The sequence below is a fragment of the Elephas maximus genome, chromosome 1 (genome assembly GCF_024166365.1).
Source record: "Elephas maximus indicus isolate mEleMax1 chromosome 1, mEleMax1 primary haplotype, whole genome shotgun sequence".
Lineage (NCBI taxonomy): Eukaryota > Metazoa > Chordata > Mammalia > Proboscidea > Elephantidae > Elephas > Elephas maximus.
Genome location: NC_064819.1, coordinates 69,775,018 through 69,788,827, shown reverse-complemented (window position 1 = coordinate 69,788,827; position 13,810 = coordinate 69,775,018). Strand labels below are relative to the sequence as shown.

Sequence of the window (13,810 nt, the reverse complement as noted above, 5' to 3'; positions counted from 1 at the left end):
TCCAATACAAAGCACTTGTGTCCATTTTTAGCAACTCCCTCTGCTTCCCTTCTATAATTCAGGAGCAGTCTAAGTGTCAAAACAAGCCCTTTTCTTCCTCCTTTCCCCACAACCTTTTTGCTGTAGTGTCATCACTATTCAAGTCCCTGAAGATCGTGTTTCCCAAATAGGCTGTTCAGTGGGCGTCCTGATTAGTAGAAAGGACTGAAATGCCAGGCCATCAACTTATAAGGTGAGACATTATGGAGACTTTTATTTCCAGCTTTAATCTCAGGTTCAAACATGAAGCCTGTAGCTACAATCTCAAAAATAGATCAATGTCAAAGGTAGCAAAGGAGGTCAAACCGGATGCAGAGAGTGCTTGAGGCTACTGGAAATCATATCAAGGTAGCAAGTCACCGTAATTGTACCTCATGAATACTTTACAAAGCAGGGACTGAGGGTCCCCAAACCATTTAAGGCTTTTATTGCTTTGCCAGGCAGTCTGCTTAGAATCCTTACTGGCAAACATTAGCACCTTGAGGGCTCTCCAAGTTTTCAGTTCATTTGTTGTTCTGTGTTAGAGAAGTTAAGTTTATAGTAGAGACTTTGGTGTACTGGCATGCATCTCTATCACTGTTTGCAGAAAATATGTGTGCCTCCAGGTGTAAGTAGAAGACATTAGCTCTATAGAGAGCTAGCATTCAATAGATTTCAATTCAACAAATTCAAATAAGCTTACTGAATAAAGGTGTACAAAACAGAAAGAGAAAACAAATGAAGAAAGAAAGGAAAAAGCATAGGAGGAGGAAGGATGGGAGAGAAAAGGAATTAGCGAAGATCTAATTAAGAGATTGGAGGAAGTTGGTCTGTTAGATCAAACTATAATTACGCTTACTTGTGGAACTCAATTTTTCAACAGTATGGTTATTTGTGGAGTTAATCATCAAAATAGATTGTATTATTGAGAAGGATTCGGCCATGAAACTAATGCTAATAGCTCATGGAATACATAAATATTTTATTTTAACTCTTAGTGCACACAATTTGACCCATGGCTTATAAGGAAAACGCATAGCTTTTTCCTATAGTTCAAAATTTGATAAGGGGGAAATGAAGAGAAGGAGATGGGAGTGGTTAAGTGAGGAAATAGTTGTGGACCTACTTGCAAAAATGACTTTTATGATGCCCCAATATTGAAAATTATTTTGTTTGTTATTTTAATTTAGATATTGTATTTTATAATAATGAAATAAATTCTTATGGAATACCTGTTTACAAATATATTATTGTATACTCCAGATGACTGTTCTACTCAAGGAACTAAACTATTGCCTCTCAGAAGAAGGAAGGGTCTTATTGATGAGAAAGTTGACGAGTTTTTACTTGGTATCATAGAGTTATCGTTTAAACTTTTTTACTTCAAGTTGCTCCTTGCTTCTCAAATATGAACACTCTTCTGAGAAGGGGGAAATGACTGTGCATTTTATGTATCAAAGTGCATCTTTCCTTAGCTATGGAACAGAAGCAACAACAGCAAACAAAATTTTTTTCTAACTTTTTTCATATTTTACAGCCCACAGGTCTTAGTAGTAGGCATAGAAGTAACAGTAGTAGTAACAACAACATATCCTTTATGGTCCTAAATCTCTTTTTGAGCTAATTCTCAACGTTGTACCAAAAATGAAATACAAACACCATACAATAAATGCTGTGAATATGACACTCTGAAAAAAACCCATTGCTGTCAAGTTGATTCTGACTCATGACAATCCTATAGGACTGAGTAGAAGAGCCCTATAAGGTTTCCAAGGCTGTAATCTTTACGGAAGCAGACTGCCGTATCTTTCCGCAGGGGATGGCTGATGGGTTTGAATCACCCACCTTTTGGTTAGCAGCTGAGTGCTTTAACTACTGTGCTGCCAGTGCTTGGGCATGGCACTCAGGCATAACGTGCACAGGCACACACACAAGCAGAATTCATTACTTTGATCACTACATCACTTCAATGCCCTAAATCAGTTTTCTCTCGCCTTCTACACCCCAACACCTTACTCTTTTTGAAATTTAACGTGTTTACCTAATTTTTAATGTTATGGGAAAATGCGTAGTAATTTTGATAAAAAATCAGAATGCAGCCCTCCCTAGATTTTAGAATACTGCATCAAAAAACATTGGAAGAAAATACAGAATGCATAATGTTAACACTGGTTGTCTGGTAGATGATGGATTAGAGGTGAATTTTTTTCTTCATGTTTCTATGGATTTTCCAAAATTTCAACAATGAATGTATTGCCTTTATAATATATCATTCTTTAATAGGGTCGCTATGAGTTGGAATCGACTCAATGGCAACGGGTAATGAGAACATATTGCTGGTGTTATTCCTACCCACGTGGAAAGGCAAGTGAAATCTGTATTTTATACCACAGTGACTACTTCTCTTTAGGGCTCTTTGAAATCTTAGACGTTAGTGTGGATTCTCAATTTTTATTTCATTTTCTTTTTTCGCAGTGCGTGGTTTGTCTTATAGATGACTCAGAAATACTTCTAGGCTGATCAATACCCTCTAGCAGCCTTCAGCAAAGTCAAGCAGGGATACTAATTTCACTTACAGAATGTGTACAGATTCAGCCACACATACTGTTCTTTTAAAACTACTACTCTGATATATTTTTTAAAATAAACTGATGCCATTTTGAATATGCCAAGTTGATTGAACTGGAAATCTCTAATCACTACAGAAAAATTAATAGGTTGACTTCTTAAAAAATGCATTTCACACATTTGTCGATTAGAAAATTAAGAATCTAAAACTTTTGTTTGAATGTTTAGCTGAATTTCAAAGTAATGAAAGCGTACCTAATATTTGGCCCATAGGAACATGACTTCACTCTAGAAGGTGGAAATCATGATTTAAAGCATGTATAATATTCATTAAGGTGAAAGGAAAAGGAGGGCTAGAACATCTTTGAACATCTAAGAGTTCAAACCATTTTTTCGCACGTTATACTATGTAATAATGAACTTAGATTTAATAAATATGCCTGCCAATTTGTAATACCAAATATGAGGCATCTACTTCTTTTCCTTCTAAGGTAGTTAAAGGAGAACATTGCAAAAAAATCTTTCCTCATGGTAGAAGATTCATCCTTCTTCGGCCTTGAACATTGCCCAGAGTGTCCTTCTGTTGAAGCCCTCTTCTTTAGGAAGCTCTCAAATTTCATTTCAAGAGGATTTAAATTAGAAAAGATTTGAGAGTGTCAGGAAGGATGCACCTAGCACACTTCTTTCCCTTTAGAATATCCTTGACTAAAAGTTATGTGTTTAAAAGTTCAGTTATAGATTCAGCATGCAGTGGCCGCATCTAAGACATTGTACTGCTCCTGAAAAATTGTCCTCTCCCACAGTTGAGAAAGAGATGATGAGAAACTTGATTGTAAAATTGTAATGGAAAATGAGATGCAGAGCCAAGGAGGCAAATATGCTAGTCTCCTGGATTCATATTATAGACTATAACATTCTTTGCACGATTAAAGCAGATGATCCATGTAACCATCAACAGTCTTACCATGGCAGATTCCTCATAACCCCAGATAAACACAGAAGAACGACTAGCCTGTTATATTACTTTCTAACCCCAAAATGTATAAGATGATATGATATTGAGAAACAGGAATCATGGATATTCCTAGTCTTCTATGAATTCTTGTTTTAATTACTGCTACAGTTAAATTTGTAACTATAAAGGAGTTAATAACTATAAACACCACCCATCTGTCAGTTTGTTATACTGTGGTGGCTTGTGTGTCGCTCTGATGCTGGCAGCTTTACCACTGGTATTTCATATTCCAGCAGGGTCACCCATGGTGGACAGATTTCATCGGAGCCTCCAGACTAAGACAGACTGGGGAGAAAGGCCTCGCCATCTGCTTCCAAAAATTAACCGATGAAAACCTTATGGATCACAACAGAACATTGTCTGACTCTCTTGCTTTGGACACCTGATCAAGATGGAGCAATTGCTAGAGGAGGACATCTTGTTTTGTGAAGTAGAAGGTCAACAAGGGTATAGGTGACCCTGGGTGAGATGGATTGACACAAGAGTTGCAATGATGGACTCAAACATACTTATGATTGTGAGACTGACACAGGATAAGGTAACATTTCATTCTGTTGTGTATAATGTCCTCATGAGTCAGAGTTGACTTAACAAGCGCTAACAACAATGAAGGAAGATAAAAGGGAGAGAAATGTTTTTTGTTTTTACCATGGATTTTTAAGACAGAGTTTTTCTACAGTGTCTAAAAAAGTGAGCTGAAAGCAATGAAAGTGACAAGCCAGTAGGTAATATTCTCTTGGTACTCTAAGTCCATGTGTCCCTGACCTAGTCTGTTGTTTTACTACTGTGCAGAAGAAATATTGCCAGGGACGCTTAGAAATGAATTGCTCTGCCAGGCGGCAGTGTGAGGATGAGCTAGACATTGTACATGTCTTTCTTTTTTGAAAGGAAAAAAAAAAAAAACACATGAAAAATCATCCTCTACCATAATTTGGGTCACTAAATTCCTGCCTGGGCAGTCTAGCCCCCAGGTTGCTTAAGCCTTTTTTCCAGAAACCAAGGGGATGGCATGCTTTAGCAGCAGTAGCAAAGTTCCAGAAGTTAAACTTTGTTTTATCTGCTGTGATAGCTCTTCTCAGCCTAAATCTACCATAGAGATATTCTGCCAGAAGAGGTACAGAACCTATTCCATGCAGATGGGAGTTCCATGGGTCCTTAGACTCTCCTATTGTGCATATCGGCACTGTGATAGACCTGGCATTCTACTCTAGTAGAGATTATAGCCAAGAAAACCCTATGGGACAGTTCTGCTCCATCACATGGGGTCACTATGGATTGGAATTGACTTGACGGCACCTAACAACAACAATAACAACAAAGAGGGCAGGTAAGAGTCACACTTACTCATTCTGCCAACAAACCACTGCTAAAGGACAAAACTCCATCATACCATGTACATAAATGTGTGTGTGTGCATGTGTGCATGTGTGTGTATACACATACCTCACTTATTCCCTGCAAGTAAAAACGTCAAAATCGAAACTTTTCTGCCTTCTAGTAAATCTGAAGTCCGACATATACAAACAAGTATGGAAATAACTCCTCTTCCTTATATTGACAAGCCAAAAAAAAAAAAAAATACAGTCTCCAAATATATTTTTGAAATTATAAGAAAAGTAAACAGAAATAGAATAAATAACTCTTCTCCATTATATTGAGAGGAGAGGGGATGGAGGAATATGTGTCCCCAAATGTTCTGCTGTAATTATTTGGCCCCCACAAATCATTGTCTGAGCACAGGTATGTCTTTGTGTTGACCAGCTATCCTTCGCCAAGCCAAACAGTGTCAAGAAGAGATTGGTGCCTTAAAAAGTTTTGCAATTTTTTTTTTTTAAGTCATGATTTAGTACCTGTGAAAGTACGAGTCTGCTATCCTAGCAGGTTCCAAGATTGATTTCTTCAAGTTCATCCTTGCCAGCCTCGTTTGACATGTACAAACACAATCAATATAGTTATACCACAGGTAATCACTCATTAGAAGGACTCCATCCATTCCAAGCGGGGTGCGTATCAATTTATCATTTCATTTTCGTGCATGTCAGAATGGTGTGTTTACCTTTCAGCAGTATCATTTGAATAGACAAGGTTAATACCAGCTTAATTTCACTTTAATGGTGATTTAAATGAAATACCTCCATGAACATGAAGACCTGGGTAGCCTGCCGAAGAAATTCAATCAAAAAGTGTCACAAGAACAAAACTGTATTTTTGATGGATGATTGTTCATACTATTTTATTTGGCCTCCTCTCTTTTATGTAGTATAGCAAAACACTAAAACCTGGGGAGCCTGAGGCATGCTGATGAAATTCTGATAATTGCCACTGAATTTTCTGTTGGCCAAAGCCTGTAGCTAGAAATGTCGTTTTTATGGCCCAGGACTTTTAATGTCCTGCCTTTGAATAAAGCCACCATGTAAAAAAAAAAAAAAAAACAACCACGGTCATTGAGTTGATTCCAACTCATAGTGACGTTATAGGACAGAGTAGAATTGCCCCATAGGGTTTCCTAGGCTATAATCTGCTCGGCTGCTAACTGAAAGGTCAACAGTTCAAACCTACTAGCCACTCTGCGGGAAAAAGATGTAGCAGTCTGCTCCGTAAAGATTACAGCCTTGGAAACCCTATGGGGCAGTTCTATTCTGTCCTATAGGGTCACTATTGTCAAAATCAAATCGATGGCAATGGGTTTTTTAATCTTTATGGAAGCAGACTGCCACATCTGGCTGGTGGGTTCGAACTGCCACCGAGCACTTAACCACTGTGCCACAAGGACTCCTTATCATGGAAATAGGGCATATAAATTGTTATTACTCATTGCTCACTTCTTCTCTTTGAAACTAATTATTCAAGAATCAGCCTTAGTATTCTTACTGCCTTTAAGACCTTCACTGCTTATCCCAGGAAGAGCTTGTCATTCTTCTATGGCCCCACAATACTTTCTCCAGATTCCTACTGTAACACTTATCATATTGTGCTAGAATTATCTGTTTAAGGGTCTGTCTTCCAAACTAGACTCTGGTCTGCACATTATACAATGGCGGAGTTATAGTGAGAGCTCTTTTAGTCAATATGAAGCTTAGCAGGCACAGAAAAAGCACTCCACTGATATTAATGTTCATTTATAATTTATGTTTGATAAATTTTTCTCCAGTGGTGAAAAAGCATTTTTTCCCTTCCATTATTATTGTGTGTGTGTGTGTCTGTGTGCGCCTGTGTGTGCCCACATGTTCCTGCTGTGAACTATAGCACTTGTTTTCAAGATCTGGGCCATGGGGTTTATTCATATACGTGTGTGCATGCATGCACGTGTGTGCGTGTGCGTGCGTATGTAATAACTACCACTTGTGGAACCTTCTCTAGTTTAAAAAGTGTTTCCAAAATAAATTACCTCATTTAAAACTAACAACAACCTCTAAATGTAGGAATTATAATCTCCATTAGGAAAAAGCCAGAGAACAATGACAAAATATAATAATATATGGAGACTCTGGGTGGTGGGAACAGTTAAGGCACTCAGCTGCTAACCAAAAGATTGGCTGTTTGAAGCTACCCAGAGGCACCTTGGAAGAGAGTTCTGGAAACCTTCTTCTAAAAAAATCAGCCATTGAAAACCCTGTGGAGCACAGTTCTACTCTGACACACTTGGGGTCACCATGAGTCAGTGTTGCCATGAGTTAGAGTGGACCTGACAGCAACTATTTTTTTTTAATAGTATATTTACTTTACTTATTTATTGTGCCTCTCATTTTACTCTACCAACTTCGTGTGAGTGAACATTTGTCTTTTTTTATTCACTGCCAGTTCCTCAACACCTAGACAATGCCTAGACATAGTAGATGCCCAATAAATATTTGTTGAATAAATGTATGAATAAATGAGTGAACAAATGTCATTACAGATTTATTACATCAAATCTCAGCCAGGCCTCCAACCCTTTCTTGATTAAATTCCCCTGCCTTTTCTCTCAGTGGCTGTTCCAAACCTTAACTATTCTCAAGAAGCCTCTCCCTTTTTCATCTTCTTCCTGCTAAAAACCTAGAATCCAACTTCAATGGGAAGAGTCTGCTAGGCAAAAACTCTCTCACCTTCTTGTTTCTACACATCCAGAAAGTATTATAACATCATCTTCAGCCACATGTGCTCCTTCTTCTACCCTCTCTAGCTTCTCCTGGGCCTTCTCCCATCAAGTACGCCATCTCACTTGCATTTTAAGTCATTTCCTCTCTTCTGGTTTCTTTCTCAAATCCTGAACATGACGAAGTCACTCTCATTCTCTAAATTATATTTCTCCTCTGCATTACCCGTGTTACCTGTATATTGCTAAAAAATGATTCTTCAAATAATCTCCCTGAGTCTTCTGGAATAGTGAAAGCACATGTAAATAAATTACAGGGTGCATTATTATTATTACTATTTTAAATCTCTTAATTGTTAAAAACATCTAACATTTTTCAATTCTTATCTTAGTCTTTTTGAAGTCTTGACTGTTATTGACCTTTTAGCACAAGCGATTTGCGATTGGCTGCTAACCTGAAGGTTGGAGGTTTGAACCCACTTGGTGGCTCCAAACAAGATAGGCCTGGTGAACTACTTCCCTAAAGATTATAGCCAAGAAAACCCTATGGAGCAGTTCTACCCTGTAACACATGGTGTCTCCATGAATTGGAATTGACTCAACGACGATGAATTTGGCTTTGTTTGTTTTCATGATACTCCACTCTTCTGATTCTACCTCTGGTTTCTGATCAGTATTTTTCCTGTTTGTCTGTCCCTTAACATGACGGTGTTTCTTAACCTTTTGCCCTTAGTTCTCTATTACTTTTTCTATATGATCCCTTAGAAACATTATCTATCCCAGTGATTTTAGTTATCACATAAATGCTAATAACTCCTAAATCTAACTCTTACTTGACTTCTAAATTATATATCTAACTTTTAACCTATGCCAAGAAACTTGGAAGACAGCTACCTGGCCAACTGACTGGAAGAGATCCATATTGATGCCTATCCCCAAGAAAGGTGATCCAACCTAATGCAGAAATTATTAAACAATATCATTAATATCACGTGCAAGCAAAATTTTGCTGAAGGTCATTCAAAAGCAGCTGCAGCAGTATATCGACAGGGAACTACCAGAAATACAGGCCAGATTCAGAAGAGGATGTGGAACCAGGGATATCATTGCTGATGTCAGATGGATCCTGGCTGAAAGCAGAGAATACCAGAAGGATGTTACCTGTGTTTTACTGAGTATGCAAAGGTATTTGACAGTGAGGATCATAACAAATTATGGATAACGTTGCAAAAAATGGGAATTCCAGAACATTTAAGTGTGCTCATGAGGAACCTGTACATAGATCAACAAGCAGTGGTTCAGACAGAACAAGGGGATACTGCATGGTTTAAAATCCAAAAACGTGTGTGTCAGGATTGTATCCTTTCACCATATCTATTCAATCTGTATGCTGAGTAAATAATACAAGAAGCTGGACTATACGAAGAAGAATGGGGCATCAGGATTGGAGGAAGACCCATTAACAACCTGCAGTATGCAGATGACACAACCTTGCTTGCTGAAAGTGAAGAGGACTTGAAGCACTTACTAATGAAGATCAAAGACCACAGCCTTCAGTATGGATTACACCTCAACATAAAACAAAAATCCTCACAACTTGACCAGTAAACAACATGATAAATGGAGAAAAGATTGAACTCGTCATGGATTTCACTCACTTGTGTCGACAATCAACACCCGTGGAAGCAACAGTCAAGAAATCAAAAGATGCATTGCAGTGGGCAAATCTGCTGTAAAGACTTCTTTAAAGTATTGAAAAGCAAAGATGTCACCTTGAGGACTAAGGTGTGCCTTATCCAAGCCATGGTATTTCCAAATGCATCATATGCATGCAAAAGCTGGACAATGAATAAGGAAGACCGAAGAAGAGTTGACACCTTTGAATTGTGGTGTTGGCGAAGAATATTGAAACACCATGGACTGCCAAAAGAATGATCAAATCTGTGTTGGGGGGAAGTGCAGCCAGAATACTCCTTCGAGGCAAGGATGGCAGAACTGTGTCTTATATACTCTGGACGTGTTGTCAGGAGGGATCAGTCCCCGGAGAAGGACATCAAGCTTGGTAAAGTACAGGGTCAGAGGAAAAGAGGAAGACCTTCAACGAGATAGACTGACACAGTGGCTGCAACAATGGGCTAAGCATAACGACTATTACGAGGATGGCACAGGACCAGGCAGTGTTTCTTTCTGTGGTACATAGGGTCGCTATGAGTTGGAACCAACTCGAAGGCATCTAACAACAACTTTTAAGCAAACCCAGTATTTCCAAAATTGAATCCATTATTTTCCCTGGAATCTGTTTATCTTCTGAAACTCCATGTCCTTTTTAAACAAGTACTACCATCAACAGTAGGAGCCCTGGTGGCAGAGTGGTTAAGAGTTTGGCTGCTAAGCAAAAGATTGACAGTTTGAATTCACCAGCTGCTCCTTAGAATCCCTATGGGGCAGTTCTACTCTGTCCTATAGGATTGCTAGAAGTCAGAATCAACTTGATAGCAATGGATTTTTACTACCATCAACACAGTAACCTAAGCCGGGAAATTCAGTCATTATTAATCTTTCTCTATCCTTCATCATCTACACTGATTGAAGATTAATTTCTTTTAAATTATATTACTAGTTCTTTCTCTCTCTTCTGCATTTCTACTACTGCTGATTCCATGCAAGTCTTTATTATTCTGGTGACAATTGCAAAGACAACTTAAGAGATACCCCTGAATTGTTCTTTTTTTTTTTTTGTCACTCATCCACCTCCCATATCACTGCAAAAATTGTATTCCCAATACAAAAATATTAATATGTTACACCCATGATTTAATCTTTCAATGTGTATTCATGACTACAGAATAAATAATAAAGTCCTTAGCATGCCTTACAAAATTAAGAACTAGCATGTTACCATCAACCTCATCTTTCAGGCGTCTACATGTCATCACCTCCTCCTCCTTGTTCCCTGCTGCTCCAGATACATATATTCCAATCATAACAACCCACTTGAAATAACTAACGGTGTCATACATTCTTTCCTCTAAAAGTATTTTAATTTGGTCTAGAAATTTCTCCACTTACCAATTTTTCTTTCACCTGATAAGCTATTCTTCACATTTTAAGACTTAGCTTAATTGTCAACAACTATTATTCTTCTTTGATCCCAGCCCAAGCATCATTTGATTATTTAGTTCTTTGAGTATCTACTATGATTTGTGTATCAGTTGAAACTTCTTGAACCAATGACTATAATGTTTTCATCTTTGTCTTTTCAGTATCTTATATAGAATTTAACACAGAGTAACTGATCAATAAATATTTTGAAAAATTACTTGTAATAATATATAATAAAATATATTAATAATATAATAATATATGATAATGGAAAACCTGGTGGTGTAATGGTTAAGAGCTATGGCTGATAACCAAGAGGTGGGCAATTCAAATCCACCAGGTGCTCCTTGGAAACTGTGATGCAGTTCTACTCTGTAGGGTCACTATGAGTTGGAATCGACTTGATGGCAATGGGTTTGGTTTTTCGGTTTTGTATTATACTATCAATCTTTTTTTTTTTTTTTAATCAATCATGCCTTATTATTAATATTATTTAATATATGACTCATCATTAATTTGAGCTCCTCACCCTGTTCTTTTTTTATTGTTGGCTTTCTAGCGATATTAGGAATATCATTTTATGGTAAATATTAGTTGCTGAAAAAATTTTTAAGAGAATAAACCAAGGAATAAACAGATGGTTTTCTAAAATTGTATCAAATACTTGGGAGGGTTGTTGCATACACTGAGGCTGTTATGACTCAAAGCTGCTGCTTAAACCAAAAAGCTAAGCCAGTTGCTGTTGAATGGGTTCTGACTCATGGTGACCCCACGTGTCACAGAGTGGAATTATACTCTAAATGTTGTGACCTCTTAGAAGCCGACTGCCAGGCCTTTTTTTTTTTTTAAGTCTCCTACTATAATTGTGGAGGTATCTATCTCACTTTTCAATTCTGTTAAAATTTGATTTATGTATCTTGCAGCCCTGTCATTGGGTGCATAAATATTTAATATGGTTATGTCTTCCTGATCAATTGTCCCTTTTATCATTATATAGTGTCCTTCTTTATCCTTTGTGGTGGATTTAAGTCTAAAGTCTATTTTGTCAGAAATTAATATTGCTACTCCTCTTCTTTTTTGCTTATTGTTTGCTTGATATACTTTTTTCCATCCTTTGAGTTTTAGTTTGTTTGTGTCTCTAAGTCTAAGGTGTGTCTCTTGTAGGCAGCATATAGATGGATCGTGTTTCTTTATCCAGTCTGAGACTCTCTGTCTCTTTATTGGTGCATTTAGTCCATTTACATTCAGGGTAATTATAGATAAAGAAGTTTTTAGTGCTGTCATTTTGATGCCTTTTTATGTGTGTTGTTGACAATTTCATTTTTCCACATACTTTTTTGTGCTGAGGTGTTTTTCTTAGTAAATTGTGAGATCCTCATTTTCATAGTGCTTGACTTTATGTTAGTTGAGTCGTTACGTTTTTCTTGGCTTTTATCTTGAGTTATAGAGTTGTTATACCTTTTTGTGGTTACCTTATTATTTACCCCTATTTTTCTAAGTAAAAACCTAACTTGTATTGTTCTATATCGCCTCGTATCACTCTCCATATGGCAGTTCAATGCCTCCTGTATTTAGTCCCTCTTTTTGATTATTGTGATCTTTTACCTATTGACTTCCATGATTCCCTGTTATGTGTATTTTTTTTTTTAATTAATCTTAATTTGTTTGTTTTTGTGATTTCCCTATTTGAGTTGATATCAGGACGATCTGTTTTGTGACCTTGTGTTGTGCTGATATCTGATATTATTGGTTCTCTGACCAAACAATATCCTTTAGTATTTCTTGTAGCTTTGGTTTGGTTTTTGCAAATTCTCTAAACTTGTGTTTGTCTGTAAATATCTTAATTTCACCTTCATATTTCAGAGAGAGTTTTGCTGGATATATGATCCTTGGTTGGCAGTTTTTCTCCTTCAGTGTTCTGTATATGTCGTCCCATTCCCTTCTTGCCTGCATGGTTTCTGCTGAGTAGTCAGAACATATTCTTATTGATTCTCCCTTGAAGGAAACCTTTCTTTTCTCCCTGGCTGCTTTTAAAATTTTCTGTTTATCTTTGGTTTTGGTGAGTTTGATGATAATATGTCTTGGTGTTTTTCTTTTTGTATCAATCTTAAATGGGGTTCGATGAGCATCTTGGATAGCTATCCTTTCGTCTTTCATGATGTCAGGGAAGTTTTCTGTCAGGAGTTCTTCAACTATTTTCTCTGTGTTTTCTGTCCCCCCTCCCTGTTCTGGGACTCCAATCACCCGCAGGTTATCCTTCTTGATAGAGTCCCACATAATTCTTAGGGTTTCTTCATTTTTTTTAATTCTTTTATCTGATTTTTTTTCAGCTATGTTGGTGTTGATTCCCTGTTCCTCCAGATGTCCCAGTCTGCATTCTAATTGCTCGAGTCTGCTCCTCTGACTTCCTAGTGTGTTGTCTAATTCTGTTATTTTATTGTTAATCTTTTGGATTTCTACATGTTGTCTCTCTATGGATTCTTGCAACTTATTAATTTTTCCAGTATGTTCTTGAATAATCTTTTTGAGTTCTTCAACAGTTTTATCAGTGTGTTCCTTGGCTTTTTCTGCAGATATCCTAATTTCATTTGTGATATCATTAAGCATTCTGTAAATTAGTTTTTTATATTCTGTATCTGATAATTCCAAGATTGTATCTTCATTTGGGAAAGATTTTGATTCTTTTGTTTGGGGGGTTGGAGAAGCTGTCATGGTCTGCTTCTTTAAGTGGTTTGATATGGATTGTTGTCTCCGAGCCATCACTGGAAAACTAGTTTTTCCAGAAAATCTGCTAAAAAAAAACTGCAGTCAGATCCCTATCAGAGTTCTCCCTCTGGCTCAGGCTATTCAGATGTTAATGAAGCCGCCTGGGGAGGGTGGGGGAGGGAACAGAGAGATAGGAGAGTAGCACCTCAGAATATAGCCAGAGTTGCTTGTCTTGCTTGGAATGACTATTATATCTGAGATTCCCGCGGGCGCGTCGCCTACGTGTGCTGGCTGTGTGGAGATTGCCCCCGGGGGGTCTGGCCCGC

The 13,810-nt window shown here is 37.5% G+C and overlaps 1 long non-coding RNA gene across 1 annotated transcript in view; it reads left to right on the top strand.

Annotated features, from left to right (window-relative positions):
- Nucleotides 1-2,383, top strand: part of LOC126076287 (uncharacterized) — a 36,681-nt gene extending 34,298 nt beyond the window's left edge. Inside the window, exon 3 of the long non-coding RNA XR_007517466.1 lies at nucleotides 2,302-2,383. This is a non-coding gene — a long non-coding RNA (uncharacterized LOC126076287). The remainder of the gene's footprint in view (nucleotides 1-2,301) is intronic.
- Nucleotides 2,384-13,810: the final 11,427 nt, after the last annotated feature.